General features: G+C 45.4%; 1 protein-coding gene across 1 annotated transcript in view; it reads right to left on the minus strand.

The window, feature by feature from the left end:
• Positions 1-13,443, minus strand: part of lrrc4ba (leucine rich repeat containing 4Ba) — a 57,381-nt gene that overhangs the window by 24,501 nt on the left and 19,437 nt on the right. The window contains exon 2 of the mRNA XM_017495950.3: positions 7,605-7,704. The gene's annotated coding sequence lies outside the window, so the exon portion shown is untranslated. The remainder of the gene's footprint in view (positions 1-7,604; positions 7,705-13,443) is intronic.

The raw sequence follows: 13,443 nt of genomic DNA on the forward strand, positions 1-13,443 counted from the left end.
TCCCCTCAATGACTGCAAGCTGGCCAGGCCCTGATGCAGCAAAGCAGGCCCAAATCCTGATGTTTCCTCCACCGTACTGTACGGTCGGGATGATGGTTTCATGATGATATGCCGTGCCCTTTCTACACCAGATGTAGTGCTGTGTGGTTTTTCCAAATAGTTCAATCTTAGTTTCATCAGTCCACAAAACATTTTGCCCATACCGCTGTGGAGTGTCAATGTGCTCCTTTGCAAACTTCAGGCGTGCAGCAATGTTCTTTTCAGTAAGCAGTGGCTTCCTTCGCGGTGTCCTGCCGTAGATACCCTGCTTGTTCGATGTTTTACGTATTGCAGACTCATGAACAGAGATGTTCGCCAGTTCCAATGATGCCTTCAAATCTTCGGCTGTCATTCGGGGTTGTTTCTTTACCTCATTGATGAGTCTTCGTTGTGCTCTTGGTGTCATTTTGACTGGGCGCCCACTTCTTGGTAGAATAGCAACAGTCCCAAAGTGTCTCCATTTGTAAAATGTTTGCCTAACTGTTTCGAAAGTCTTTTAAATCACTTTGTCACCCTTGCCAGCTTCATGTAAATAAACAACTCTTGATCGTAGATCCTCTGAAAGCTCTTTTTGGCGAGGCATGGCTCACATAACCGTGTGCTTCTTGTGCAGCGCAAACTCCAAAAGTATGAGGGGTTTTTATCAGTCAAAGTAGCCGTACTCCACACCTCCAAACTCATTTTCTTAATGAGACTCCAGGTGTGCTAAAACCTGACTCCAATTAGCTTTTTTCCAGGTCATTAACTCAAGGGTTCACATACTTTTTCCACAAGCACTATGAGGTTTTTTTTTGGTTCTTCTCAATAAAGACATGAGGGATCAGAATTTTTTTGTGTGTTATTATTTTAGGCACATTATATTTGTCTATACCCTTGACTTAGATGAATATCAGATCACATTTTATAACAAATTTATGCAGAAAATCATGAAATTCCAAAAGGTTCGCATACTTTTTCTTGCCACTGTACACCATAATGAGGAGACACAGCGTTAAAGAAACATCAAACATAGAAACCGTGAGCGAACCTCATTCAGATAATAATTAATATTAGTTAGCTAGTTACATATACATCCCGTTTCATTAGAAAACTATATTTACTCATAAGAACAGCTTCTGTAAGGAATATGTTATCTATGATACAGTTATCATTCTTTTCTAAATACGTTCTCTATCAAGGAAACGGTTTAGTCTCGTGTTTTTTTTTTCAAGGCTTCGTGAGACTCTGATTTGCAGAACACGCTCACAGGATTGCCGGAAGTTCACTGCCATCAAATTTGCCCAAAATAAGCAAGCTCTAAACACAGCTTTCCATAAGGTGCCTTATGAATAGCACAGACTTTATCTCCACAGCACACACACTGCACTAAGAACGCTTCTCTGACTCCTCCTGAACAGAACGCAGGCGTAGCGACAAAACGTGTTCAGCTTTGCTGAGTCTCAAATAAAAGATGATGGGCACATGCCCCGCTGTAACACACACATGGCCTCAGCTTTGATTGGCACACTGAAAAACGCTCATGCTGACAAACGCGATAAGAGCCTGGAGTGTGACACACTCGCGAACACACGCTGATCTGCATCCCCATGGCAACACACTGACCCATGGTGACTGATGGACATCTCCATGGATACCTGTCACTGTGGAGATCAACGCTGTGCCTCTCTCTGCAAGGTACCATCAATATCAGCGTGGGGGAGTGAGGCATCTTTGTGTGTGCGCGCGTGTGTGTGTGTGCATGCGTGTGTGTGTTTGTGTGTGTGTGTGTGTGTGTGTGCATGCGTGTGTGTGTTTGTGTGTGTGTGTGTGTGTAGAGATGGAACAGAAGGGCTGCAGAGAGCACTGTTCGCCTGACAGCCTCCTTGTCTCTGTTTTTTTAAGCTACCTTCCTTTCACATATCTCTCTCTCTCTCTCTCTCTCGCTCCCTCTCACTCTCTGTGTATGTAAATTCAATTAAACACAGTTTAAGATAGCTTTAATGGCATAAATTAGGAATGTGTGTGTGTGTCTTCTTTCGTAGATGATTAATCTTATGAAGGCTGGATTTAAAGCTAGAATTTAATCTTTTTAATATGAGAAGATAATGCAATATTCAGTATTGTACAAACGGCTTGATTTTAGTTGAAAATACAATTGTTAGATTTGAGAAGTGGGAGACCACGCCCCCTTCACTGGGACTGATATGCATAGAGGCCACGCCTCCAACACTGAGACTGACACATGCAGAGGCCACACCTCAACACTATAACTGACACATGCAAAGGCCACACCTCCAACAATGTGACTGACACATGCACAGGCCACACCTCCAACACTGTGACTGACACATGCAGAGGCCACACCTCCAACACTGAGACTGACACATGCACAGGCCACACCTCCAACACTGTGACTGACCCATGCAGAGACCACGCCTCCAACACTGAGACTGACACATGCAGAGGCTACACCTCCAACACTGTAACTGACACATGCAGAGGCCACACCTCCAACAATGTGATTGACACATGCAGAGGCCACACCTTCAACACTATGAGTAACACATGCAGAGGCCACACCTCCAACACTATAACTGACACATGCAAAGGCCACACCTCCAACACTGAGTGACACATGCAGAGGCCACACCTCCAACACTGTAACCGACACATGCAGAGGCCACACCTCCAACACTGTAACCGACACATGCAGAGGCCACACCTCCAACACTGTAATTGACACATGCAGAGGCCACACCTCCAACACTGTGAGTGACACATGCAGAGGCCACACCTCCAACACTGTAACTGACATATGCAGAGGCCATACCTCCAACAATGTGAGTGACACATGCAGAAGCCACACCTCCAACACTGCAACTGACACATGCAGAGGCCACACCTCCAACACTGTAACTGACATATGCAGAGGCCACACCTTCAACAATGTGAGTGACACAGGCAGAGGCCACACATCCAACACTGTGAGTGACACATGCAGAAGCCACACCTCCAACACTGCAACTGACACACGCAGAGACCACACCTCCAACACTGTAACTGACATATGCAGAGACCACACCTCCAACACTGTGAGTGACACATGCAGAGGCCACACCTCCAACACTGCAACTGACACACGCAGAGACCACACCTCCAACACTGTGAGTGACACATGCAGAGGCCACACCTCCAACACTGCAACTGACACACGCAGAGACCACACCTCCAACACTGTGAGTGACACATGCAGAGGCCACAAATCCAACACTGTGAGTGACACATGCAGAGGCCACACCTCCAACACTGTGAATGAAGAATTGACTGAAAAATGAATAATAATAAATTCAGTGACTTCAGAATTCAGTATCTGATGAAAATCACATTCGAAATAAACACACAGTAAAAACGCAGCATGAGTTCGGCTCGTGTTCATTGTGCCACAGTGACACTTCTGCTGTAGAGGAGAAGCAGGGTGTAGTGACCGAAAGCAATGTCTAATTAGCATCTAGTCAAAATAGCACAAGCTAGCACACAGTCATCACTAAAGTGTCCGAACTTAACGTGCTTGAGTTCTAATCAGTACATCGATACCACCTGGGTACATATATGAGGTATAACACTGCCATAATCATACAGTTATAAAGAAAGGTTTACAAGTTTGTGACTGTTCATGCCAAACAAACATCACAGCAGTAAGGCACTATAATAATATTAATGAGAAGGACATGAAGAAGAAGAAGAAGAAGAAGAAGAAGAAGAAGAAGAAGAAGAAGAAGAAGAATGACATACAAGAAGAATCAGAAGAAAATGCTGGTAAGAAATAAGATTTATAATAAAAGCAGAAGATCAAGTCAAGTGGCTTTTATTGTCATTTCAGCCATATACAGCTGGTACAGAACACAGTGAAACGAAACAACGTTCTTCCAGGACTACGTTGCTACATAAAACAACACACTAACCACAGGAGACACAGAACTAAACACTACACATTCTACATGAAGTGCAAAATAGGCACAGAAAGAGACAGTGTAGCGCCAACCAGTAGACAGTTCTAGTGTGGAAGTGTCGGATATAGCAGGTAGTGTGAAAACAATATGCTTTATATAATATCATTTTAAATGCTGTGAATATAAACATGTCACATACTGTGAAATAGTATACAGCAAATTAGCTAATACCATATGTGGAAATAGCGATTATTGCGGTAGCAGCCGTTAAAGAGTATAATAGTGACAAGAAATTAAACATAATATTAGTACAGTAGCAGCAAAAGTAGAGGTAGTCGGTAAAGAAATGTGCAAAAATTGCAAGGGGAGTAGAATGAGTGTGTGAGTGTGTGTGTCAGTCTAGTCTCTGAGTATTGAGTAGTCTGATGGCTTGGGGGAAGAAACTGTTACACAGTCTGGCCATGAGGGCCCAAATGCTTCGGTACCTTTTTCTAAGACGGCAGGAGAGTCGAGAGTGTGTGTGAGGGGTGTGTGGGGTCTTCTACTATGCTGGTGGCTTTCCGGATGCAGTGTGTGGTGTAAATGTCTTTGATGGATGGAAAAGAGACCCCGATGATCTTCTCGGCTATCCTCACTATCCACTGCAGGGTCTTGCGATCCGATATGGCGCAATTTCCGAACCAGACAGTGATGCAGCTGCTGAGGATGCTCTCGATAGTTCCGCTGAAGAACGTGGTGAGGGTGAGGGGTGGGAGATGGGCTTTTTTCAGCCTTCTCAGAATGTAGAGGTGCTGCTGGGCTTTCTTGGCTATGGAGCTGGTGTTGAGGGACCAGATTAGGCTCTTCGCTAGGTAAACATGAAAGAATTTGGTTCCCTAGACGATCTCCACAGAGGAGCCGTGCATTGCTGAACAGTCGTGAGTCAGCAGAGTGAACAGCAGTGGGACTGAGCACACAGCCCTGGGGGCTCCCGTGCTCAGTGTGGTGGTGCTAGAGATGCTGTTCCCAATTCGGACTGATTGAGGTCTCCTAGTCAAGAAGTACAGGATCCAGTTGCAGATGGAGGTGTTCAGGCCCAGTAGGTTCAGCTTTCCAATGAGGTGCTGAGGAATTATTGTGTTGAATGTGAAACTGTCTATGAACTGTCTATAAGTCTATGAACAGCATTCGAACATAGGTGTCCTTTTTGTCCAGGAGGGTGAGGGCCAGATGTAGGGTGGTGGTGATGGCATCATCTGTTGAGCAAGTGGGATGATATGCAAATTGCAGGGGGTCCAGTGAGGATGGCAGCAGGGTCTTTATGTGCCTCATGATGAGCCTCTTGAAGCACTTCATGATGATGGGTGTGAGTGCAACGAGACGGTAGTCATTGCGGCCGGACACTGAAGAATTCTTTGGCTCGGGGACAATGGTGGTGGCCTTGAAGCATATTGGAATGACGTCACTGCTCAAGGAGATGTTAAAGATGTCAGTGAGGACTTCTGCCAGCTGATCTGCACATCCTCTGATCACTATGCCAGTAATGTTGTCTGGTCCACCAGCTTTCTGTGGTTTGTCTCTGCATAGAGTTTTCTTCACATCAGCCGTGGTTAGACACAGCATCTGGTCATTGGAAGGAGGGGTGGTCTTCCTCACTGTCACATAATTTGGGCCTCAAACCAAACATAGAAGTTGTTCATGGTATCTGAAAGGGAGGCATCACTGTCACAGGCGGGTGATGTTGTCCTGTAGTTGCTGTATGCCCTGCCACATGCGCCGCGTGTCATCGTTATCTGTTAAATGACTGGATTTCTGGGCGGGTGCGCTCTTTGCCTCTCTGATGGCCCGGGACAGTTTTGCCCTCGCTGTTCTTAGGGCTGCTCTGTCATCTGCCCTGAAGGCAGAGACTCAGGTTCTCAGCAGTGCATGCACCTCCGCAGTCATCCATGGGTTCTAGTTGGATCGTGTAGTGACTGTATTGGAGACAGTGATGTCATCAGTGCACTCGGTGATGTAGCTGGTCATTGATGCAGTGTATTCCTCCAAGTTGGTGGAGTTGCTATCAGTTGCAGCCTCCCTGAACTTGTCCCAGTCAGTGTACTCAAAACAGTCCTGAAGAACAGAGATGGCTCCTGCTGGCCAGGTTTTCACCTGCTTCAAAACCGGTTTGGAGCGTCTGATGAGCAGTCTGTGTGCTGGAATTAGCATAACACAGATGTGTTCTGAGTAGCCAAGGTGGGGGCGGGGCTCTGCCCGGGGATGTTAGTGTAAACAAATCAGTGCATTTGCACCTCTCATTGCAAAGTCCACATGTCAATGGAATTTAGGGAGCACTGACTTGAGATTCTCATGGTTGAAATCTCCAGCGATGATAAACAGTCCATCGGGGTGTGTGTTCTGCAGTTCGCTAATTTCCCCATACAGTTCACAGAGCGCCTTCTTAGTATCAGCGCTGGGGGGAATGTATACTCCAGTTAGAAGAATGGTGGTGAATTCCTGTGGTAAATAAAATGGTCTGCATCTAACAGTCACAAACTCCACCAGCGATGAGCAGTAACGAGAAACTAGCACCGAGTTCTTGCACCATTCCGTGTTGATATAAACACATAAGCCACCACGAGCCTTACCGCACAGAGCTGCATTTCTGTCGGCACGAAAGGAGGCGACCCATCTAGCTGAATGGCGGCGTCCGAAACTCCGTCGCTGAGCCACGTCTCCATGAAAACAAAGACACAGCAGTCTCTAAACTCACACCACGTTGCCTGCTGGAGATGGATGTAGTCTAATTTATTGTCCAGGGAGCAGACATCGGAGAGCAGGGTAGACGGGAGAGCCGGCCGGCTAGGGTTTGTTTTCAGCCTAGCATAGACCCCTGCCCTTTTGCTGCACTTCCGCTGCCTCGCATGCTGCTTGCGATGTCCCCTCCCGTGGCCACCGGCATCAGGCGATGCCATGGACTGGAGGCCCGGTCCCCACAACATGCACAGATAGTGTCGCTTCTCCAGCAGATCATCATGCAGGTTGGTTGTTACATGATTTCTGTATTTTAGACGTGTCTGGCGATGGTAGACACGAACACCGGTTGCTCCGATGCCCGTGTGCTGTCGAGCTAAGAAACAAAAATAGCACCATTTCGGCTCTGGAGAGGCGGCCGTGTGCTACTGCCACGCGCAATGATAACGATGATGATGAAGAAGAAGCAGAGAGCCAGAAAAAATAAGACTAATAACAAAAGGAAGAAGAAGATGATGATCTGTTCCCCAACAAACATTGAAGTGCATTATGGGTATTCTGTCTCTTCAAGGCCACGTGACTTGGACATTATGCTGCAGTGCATTGTGGGGTGTCAGGAGATCCCTGGTTATTCTTCACTGCACCTTTAAACCTAGCTAAAAAATCGTAGAACTAGTGTACTATGTAGTGAACAGAGGGCAGTTTGGGACGTGGTACCAGTGTGTTGCAGACATTTGTGTCCTAACTCTATCTTTCTGACCTCTCCACTCGTTCATCCTCACCTCCTTCCTCTTCACTGGCCGCTCACTCTTCCTCTCTCTCTCTCTCTCTGTCTTGCTCTCTCTCTCTCGCTCCCCCACTGTGTGAAATGGAAGAGAGAGCTCTAAGAGACCCCGGTTACCATAGTAACTGCCTCACACTCACCATCTCTCGCGTGTTCTTCGCATCAGCAGGACTTCCTGTTGCACGTGTGTTCAGACTCAGCAGCTCTAAAACCCGGGACGTCTGCACCACTCGACACAATCTGCAACACAAACACAGGAAGTTCTTCCTCTGTCCAGATGTCAGGATTCATCTTTACAGAGAACCAGCGCACTGAAATATGTCCAAAATAAAGAACCATGAAGTGTTAAAGAGAACCCGAGTCCTGCAGCGGATCCTCTGAAGCCATGAGATCCATACCTTCATACATCACATGAACATGTTTATGTAATTTAACTGATTCGATTTTGAGTCGTTCTGCAGTTAACTGCGTGCACAAACGAACGAAGGCTTGTGATTGTAAATCGAGACGTCAGACTTCATGTAACTGAAACACGCCCCTGTTTTATTCAAACTCCGCCCATGAGTGCGTGTCTAACTCTCATTTAACATCTGAGGTCTGAATACCGATGTGTGTCATAAAAATAGGAATACGCTTACTCCCACACAGGCCACACCTCACTTAACGCTCGTGACAGGCAGTAGTGCACACGCTGTCCCCATCTAGGGCCCTAGTACGTAGCGTCCATGACAACAGTATCATGTTTGTCGGGTTTCCCAATGTATCGAGATCGCATGCGGTGAGAGGATGAGGAGAAGCTAATCACTACTGAACAGACCCAAAACGAAATAAACACTGTGACTAAGCTGTGTGTGTGTGAGTGAGAGAGAGAGAGAGAGAGAGAGAGAGAGAGAGAGAGAGAGAGAGAGAGAGAGAGAAATGAGTGGGTGAGTGAATAAAAGTGTTCACAGTGAGAGCACTCAGTAAATTCCCTCTAACCTCAGATTTATTACGTTAATAATGCTGACATCACTACACACCTCCCTCTCTCCCTCCTTCCCTCCTTCCCTCCCTCTCTCTCTCTCTCTCCACTTTAATCACTCACTATCATTTCTTATTTTTTCTGTGATTGAAACACAATTTCTTTCTTTCTTGTTCTCTCTCTCTTTCCTGTCATCTCTCATTCTCACTCTGTTTTTCTTTCTTTCTTTCTGCATTTCTCTGTGTTACTCTTCCTCTCGCACTCGTCTTAGTCATTTTCCTTCTTTCTGAGTTTCATCTCTATTTTCTTCCACTATTTTTCATGCGTCCGTTTCCTTTCTGACCTTCCCCATCACAACCTCTTTTCTGTTTTTCTTTCTTTCTTTCTTTACCTTCGAGTTTTATCTTCCTTTCTCGCTGCGTGTGCATTTGTTCTTTCTGACTCCAGTGATAAATCTCTCCTTTTTTTGGCTTCCGCTCTTGTTTTTTTTTTTTTTTTTTTACGCTTTTACATGAGTTCTTGTCTTTCACTATCTTTCTTTCTAAAATAGTTTTTCAGTGTTACAGTGGTGCTTGAAAGTTTGTGAACCCTTTAGGTTTTTCTGTATATCTGGATTAATATGACCTAAAACATCATCAGATTGGTGCGACCCTCTTGTGCAGTAATAACTGCAGATAAACGTTCGGGGTGACTCTTGATCGGTCCCGCACGTCGGCTCGGAGGAGTTTTATCCCGTTCCTCAGTACAGAACAGCTTCAACTCTGGGGTGTTGGTGTGTTTCCTCACATGAACTGCTCGCTTCAGGTCCTTCCACAACATTTCTATTGGATTAAGGGCAGGACTTTGACTCGGCCGTTCCAAAACATTAACTTTATTCTTCTTCAACCGTTCTTTGGTAGAGCGACTCGTGTGCTTGGGGTTGTTGTCTCACTGCATGACCCACTTTCTCTTCAGATTCAGTTCATGGACAGATGTCCTGACATTTTCCTTTAGTATTCGCTGGTATCATTCAGAATTCATTGTTCCATCAATGACGACGAGTCGTCCCGGTCCAGATGCAGCAAAACAGGTCCAAACCCTGACACTAGCACCAGCATGTTTCACAGATGTTATGAGGTTCTTATGCTGGAATGCAGCGTTTTCATTTCTCCAAACATAACGCTTCACATTTAAACCAAAATGTTCCATTTTGTCTCATCCATCCACAAAACATTTTTCCAACAGCCTTCTGGCTCGTCCACGCGGTCTTTAGCAAACTGCAGAAGGGCAGAAATGTTCTTTTTGCAGAGCAGTGGCTTTCTCCTTGCAGCCCTGCCATGCACACCGTTGCTGTTCAGTGTTCTCCTGATGGTGGACTCATGAACATTAAAGGAATCATATGATGATTTTTTAAACGTTAATTATGTTGCTTATTGGGAGTAATAAAATGTTCAAAAAGCACATTTATTTCTCAAATACTGTACATTATTGAAGTACATTATTTCCAGGCTGCCTGAAACGCTCCCATTTCACCAAAGCACCTCCTTCCGAAAAGCCCCCGAAAAGCTCTGATTGGCCAGCTGACCAGTTGCATTGTGATTGGCCAAAAGCTTTGCGTGTGTCGGAAAAGTAACACCCTTAGGTTTAGCGTTAGCGCTAGCCTCCAAAGCGAGCTCCTAAGCAACATGTCGTCAGTTTTACCAGATCCTCAAGCGGAAGCAAGTTTGCACACACAACTTGGGCAGAATGTTTCACAGCGGTAAGTTTATATTTTGTAACTCTCTTCCCTTTCAGATACGATGTAAATTCCAACCCCGCCGGCGGGACTAACCATGCTGTACACAGCTACTGTACATAGGTACTCATGCAATATATCTTTGGAAAGCTAGGATTCTTGTGATTCGATTGATTTAAAACCGTTTCAACATACAATCACAACAGCAGCTACAATCACTGTCTCGGTCAGACCACCAACATACAAACAAACAATTAAAAAACTGAGGCAATTTAGCAGACTTAGCCAGCACATTAGCAGAGGTCTACGACTGAGCCACAACACAAAACTCCGCATTTGAACAGTCAATAGCAGATAAATGATCGAACACGCTTACAGGTTCTGATTCGTAAGCACGAGATTGTCCAAGCAAAGTGGGAATCGCCCCACTCTTGAGGAGCAGCATTTGTGTGTACTCCAAGTTTCAGGAAACGGTCCTCTGTAAAATGCGCTGTGCACAAGCCAACGTTTGAGTCGTACTGCTCAGGAACAGCATTATAAATAAACAGTCACCACTGATTTTGTCTGTTTTTGGAAGGCTAAACAAAAAGGTTTCGCTTTCGCACCGAAAAACATAGCGTCTCCGTGACATGCCGCCTGAATTCACAGAAGCCTCGCTTTCTTTCTTTGTGGCTGCCTTTGGGCGGGATTATGCTGACAGTGCACGCTGTGACACAGAGAAATTACGGAAGTAAATCTGGACTTCGAACGAGGCGTTTCGGGCGGGTCTGGAGCAGTGTTCTCTGTTGGATGGAATAAATCCCTTTGGGGAAAATATGAGTTTGGGGACTTTGCAGTGCTTATACATGCACAAACAAATACATTACACTCCCAAACAGAAGGAAAACATTTCAAATCATGTTATGCAATGTCCCCTTTAACATTAGCCAGTGTGAGAGAGGACTTTAGTAGCTTAGAAGTTACCCCGGGTTCCTTTGTGACCTCGCGGCCTATTACACATCCTGCTCTTGGAGTGATCTTTGTTGGTCTCCACTCCTGTGGAGGGAACAGTGGTCCTCCATTTGTACACAATCTGTCTGACTATTTATCGGTGGAGTCCAAACTCTTTACAGATGGTTTAGTGACCTTCTCCAGCCTGATGAGCATCAACAACTCTTTTTCCGAGGTCCTCAGAAATCTCTTCTGATCGTGTTGTGATAAAGTTCCACAAACATGTGTTGTGAAGATCAGACTCTGATAGATCCCTGTTCTTTAAATAAAACATGGCACTCACTCACTCAGACCTGATCATCATCATCCCTCTGATTAAAAACACCCGACTCTAATTTCACCTTCAAATTAAACTGCTACTCCTAGAGGTGCACATACTTCTACCGCTCACAGATGTGTAATATCGGATCATTTTCCTCAATAAATAAATGACAGAGTATAATATTTTCGTCTCATGTGTTTAATCGGGTTCTCTTTATCTACTTTTAGGACTTGTGTGAAAATCTGATGATGGTTTAGGTCGTATTTATGGAGAAAATTCTAAAGGGTTCACAAACTTTCAAGCACCACTGTATATCCAAAATCTAAACAAAGCTAACATTTGTATTGCTATTTCTGTACACTTATTCCTTTCCACCTTTCCTCTCCTCCAGATTTTAATCTCTCTCTCTCTCTCTCTCTCTCTCTCTCTCTCTCTCTCTCTCTCTCTCTCTGAGATTATTTTTTTCTTCCTCACTCTATTTTTTTCTTGAACTTTCTGCTCTGAATGTGTACATGACCAGAGTGTTAATGTTTCCCTTCTCTCTTCTTCCACTCTCTGCTCCAGAGGATGTAAACACACACACACACACACACACACACACACACACACACACACACACACACACACACACACTCCTCTGTTATAAATCTGTTCTCTCCGAGGAGAGACGGATCTGCTCAGAAAACCATGAACGGAAACGCAGTCCAGAGCGGTCATGTGACCTGTCACGATCAGACGTCATTATCATCTGACCACACCTCTTTATAATATGTATTCGTCCTAACCCCGCCCCCCCTCCCCACTTTTACGATTGCGCCACTGTGCTCACTTTATAAAATACGACTCTGCGATTTTTCATCTGCATCAGTGCCATGATCCCAAAAAACACAAGAGCCACGTGTTAAAAGGGAAAAAAAAAACCCCTCGCTTCTAATTGCAGACTTCCATCTGGTCCGAGCTCGTTTAGTCTCTCGCTGACCCGAATTAAACCCTGTGAAGCTAAATACAGACGACGGCGTGTCGACGTCTCACACGCTCACTCGGGAGGACGCCGAAGCTCTCGCCGCTCTCGTTAACCGAACCAGGATCTAAATAAATCTGACCGCTGCTTTACCCGGAGTCCCAGCGTCTTCACACCCGACTGAACTCCGCCGCCCGGTTCACACACAAGCTCAGATCAGAGTTCATTACACATAAAACTGCACAAGTGTGTGTGTGTGTGTGTGTGTGTACAGCAGGTTTCACAGCTTTATAAATAAACCCTGCCACCCCGAATCGCCACCCTGATTTTTATTTCTTACTCCTGTGCGAATCATTCAGACTTACATCACGACTGAAGGTAGGAATTCACTCCGTATAAAGAATTACAAAGCCAATACATCGTAGACATCAGTGACTGCGTTCACACGGACAGCAGTAATCTAATCACTGACCTTATTCTGAATCAGACGTATAATATTCTGATGAAGGTGTTCACGTGAGTCGCTTTTAGAATACTCCTTTCATGTTCCCGTGTTACGTGCTCTAGAACATAGCTGGATTAACGTCACGCGTCATTACGTCCCCGCGTCACGTCGTCCGACGTCCCTCCAGGATTTCACGTATCGACACACAGTTGGTCTCCGTTATGGGACCGTATACAGTTCTGTGTGTTTTTATTTTTAATTTTACGAAAGCTTCGAGTGCGGTTAATTATTAGTCGTGCTGTACGCGCTAATAGACGACCGATTGAAGCCGTGGGCTGCGTCTCGAACCGTGTACTTACCGTCTATATAGTAGCCGCGATACATGTGTTTCTCCTACTATACAGCAGGTAAGTACGCGGTTTGGGACGCGGCCGTGCTCTCTCGTTTACGTGAAACGGTCGAGCGCTGCGTGTGTGTACGTGTCCTGTCGCACGACGCGGTGAAAACTCTCACACGTGTTAATAGTGTGATTAAGGTGTGTACACGTCTGTAACACGTGTTAATAGTGTGATTAAGGTGTGTACACGTCTGTAACGCGACATTAATAGTGTGATTAAGGTGTGTACACGTCTGTAACACGACGTTA

Source organism: Ictalurus punctatus, chromosome 2, assembly GCF_001660625.3.
Source record: "Ictalurus punctatus breed USDA103 chromosome 2, Coco_2.0, whole genome shotgun sequence".
NCBI lineage: Eukaryota > Metazoa > Chordata > Actinopteri > Siluriformes > Ictaluridae > Ictalurus > Ictalurus punctatus.